A 3,461-nucleotide genomic window follows, 5' to 3' on the forward strand; every position below is an offset into this window, starting at 1 on the left:
AAATGCAAGGCCAAAAATATGAAGATTAGCATGATCATCGAGGATGATTCCGATGTTGAATCTATTGAAGGAAGCTTGGCTCAGCTTGATGTCACAACAACTCAAGAAGAGGCGCATGAAAATGAAGAGAATGGCCATGATGAGTTCTATGATCCGATGGATGGGTTTCCTTTCGACCCGGGTGGTCATTATTTGGATGATTCATGGACTGATTTACATCCATCGCTATGTGCCATATCAAGTGATGCATGGAGTGGTTCAAGAGGGGATAATACCCTACGCCTTAAAGGTCAAATCAAAGGAAGGACCGCTCATATACTCATAGATACGGGAAGTACACATAGCTTCATTAATGCTAAGTCACTCAATGGGCTGAAATTGAATACGCATGAAATGCCTACATTACTCAAAATCCAAGTGGCAAATGGAAATTTTGAGATGAGCAATCAATGCTGTCCAAATGTACCTATCACCCTTTCCCCATTGTGCACTACATCAGTGAGCCTAATTGTATTAGAAATGGGTCCCATTGATATAATACTTGGCTGCAACTGGCTGAAATCTTTGGGCAGATTCACCATGGATCTCAACAACATGGAAATGGAGTTTAAATGGTGTGGACAACAAGTAACACTACATGGAGCTGAAAAGAAAAGAATGGAGATGATCAGTCCCAAGAAGGTTAAGAAAGAGATAAATGCAAAGGCATGTATGTTCACCATTCTTCTTTCCAAGATTGAAGAGGATCAGCCCTCTTCTCCTACCAACAATATGGACCCATGTCTTTGTAAATTGCTGAAAGAATATGATGATATTTTTCAGCCACCTACCTCTCTTCCTCCCAAAAGAGAAGTGGATCATCCCATTGACTTGCTGTCCAATACAAAGCCCATCAACAAACCACCATATCGCCTCTCCAAAGTGGAAAGAGAAGAGGTAGAACGCCAAGTCAAAGAGCTTTTGGAAATGGGTCTCATTAAGGCAAGCCAATCACCTTTTGCTTCTCCAGTCCTTCTTGTGAAGAAGAAAGATGGCTCCTTTCGAATGTGCATTGATTACAGCGATCTCAACAAGGTCACTATCAAGAATAGGTATCCCATACCTAGAATAGATGATCTCTTAGATGAATTGAAGGATGCCAAGGTGTTTTCAAAAATTGACTTGAGATCGGGATATCATCAAATACGCATGAAGGAAGGGGATGAATTCAAAACATCCTTCAGGACGGAGAGGGGTCTTTATCAGTTTATGGTTATGCCTTTTGGGTTATCAAATGCTCCAGCCACATTCCAGTCTCTCATGAATAAGATACTTCAGCCATTGCTCTTTAAAACAGTTTTGGTATTCTTTGATGACATTTTGATCTATAGCAAGAATAAAGAAGACCATTTGCAGCATGTAAAAGAGGTCTTTGACATATTGAGGATACACAAACTGTTTGCCAAGGCCACTAAATGCTCTTTTATGACAAAGGAAGTGGAGTACTTGGGTCATATAGTGGGAGAAGATGGAATCAAAGTGGGTCCTAACAAGGTTCAGTGCGTCAAAGAATGGCCTACACCAACCAATGCCACTTCATTAAGAGGGTTCCTTGGTTTGTCATCCTTTTACCGACGGTTTATGAAGAACTATGCTCATGTTGCAGCTCCTCTTACCGATCGGCTGAAAAAGGAGGCCTTCTTTTGGGATGAGATCGCTGACAAGAGCTTTAATGAGCTGAAAGAATTGCTTGTTTCAGCACCCATACTAGTTTGCCCTGACTTCTCCAAGACTTTTACCATTTATGCAGATGCCAGTGGTAGAGGTTTGGGAGCAGTTTTGGTACAGGAGCATGGTGTCATTGCATTTGAGAGCAGAAAATTTGATGACAAAGAGAGAGAGATGCATGTTTATGAGCAGGAGATGCTTGCTATTTTACATGCAATCAAGAAATGGCACCACTACCTCTATGGGACACACTTCAAAGTCAAAAGCGATCATAGGGTCTTGAGATATTTTCTCTCGCAGCCCAATCTTTCTCCCAAGCAAAAGAGATGGTTGGCTACTTTGCAATCATATGATTTTGAAATATCATACATGGCTGGCAAGGATAATGTGGTGGCTGATGCGTTATCAAGAATGTGGGCATGCAGTCTATCTACTGTGTCCACCATCTATAAGGAGTGGATTGAAGACATTCAAGAGGAATATGTGCTTGATGAGCATGCTGCCCATATTTTACAGAAATTACAGCAAGGGTGTGATGCTGAATTTCCTAATTTTAAAGTGCATAATGGCCTCTTATGGTTTAAGGGTAAAGTGTACTTGATTCCCAGCAGTAAATTCAAGCTGAAGGTGCTTCAAGAGATGCATTCATCGCCAATGGCTGGTCACTTGGGCCTTTTCAAGATGTTTGATAGAGTTCATCAAAGTTTTTATTGGAAAGGTCTATGGAAAGATGTTAAAGAGTATGTATCTCAGTGCTTGGAGTGTCAGCAAAATAAGGATTCCACTCTATTACTAGCTGGCTTACTTCAGCCTTTACCTATACCTACGGGAAAATGGACAGATATTTCCATGGATTTCATAACGGGATTGCCTACTACCAGTCATGGATGGAATAGTATCTATGTGGTAGTTGATAGCTTGACCAAATCAGCCCACTTTATCCCAACTAAAGTCCAATATTCAGCAAGACAAGTCGCCGAACAATTTATGGAAGGTGTGTTCAAACTACATGGTATGCCTATGAGAATAGTATCAGACCGTGATTCGAAGTTTATGGGCAACTTTTGGAAAAGTCTATTCTCCTCTATGGGTACTTTCCTCACTCCTAGCACGGCCTATCACCCTCAGACTGATGGGCAAACGGAGAGAGTCAATCATTGGGTGGAAGTGTACCTTAGGCATTATTGTCATGACACACAAGCTTCATGGGATCGTTGGATCCACCTTGCTGAATTTTGCTATAATAACACGCATCACATGAGCATTGGGATGTCTCCGTTTGAAGCTCTTTATGGGTATAAAGTTCAACTTCCATCAGTTTTATTCCATGAAGACATCAACCCACAAGCAAAGGAAGAGTTGGAAAGAATGGAGTTGCTCATGAGGCAATGCAAGGACAGCATAAGGAAAGCACAAGACGTAATGAAGGTCTATGCTGATGAGAAAAGAAGACATTTAGATTTCAAGGTTGGAGATTGGGTATTTCTCAAAGTGCCCAAGACGCATTATGCTTCACTAAAGGGTGGGAATAACAAGCTTGCTTATAAACTTCAGCTACCATCCTCCACTAGAATACATTATGTATTCCATATTTCACAGCTGAAGAAGTATGTTGGGCCCGATGTACAAGTATTGGAAGAGTTACCACCATTGGATGAGGCAGGACTGATCATATATGAACCTGAAAGCATTATTGGAAAGAGAGAGAAAGTTCTCAGAAATCGTACTCTCATTGAGTATCTTATTAAGTGGAA

The sequence above is a fragment of the Lygodium microphyllum genome, chromosome 27 (genome assembly GCF_053477565.2).
Source record: "Lygodium microphyllum isolate KBCC chromosome 27, Lygodium_microphyllum_v1.1.10, whole genome shotgun sequence".
In the NCBI taxonomy this organism is placed as follows: Eukaryota; Viridiplantae; Streptophyta; class Polypodiopsida; order Schizaeales; family Lygodiaceae; genus Lygodium; species Lygodium microphyllum.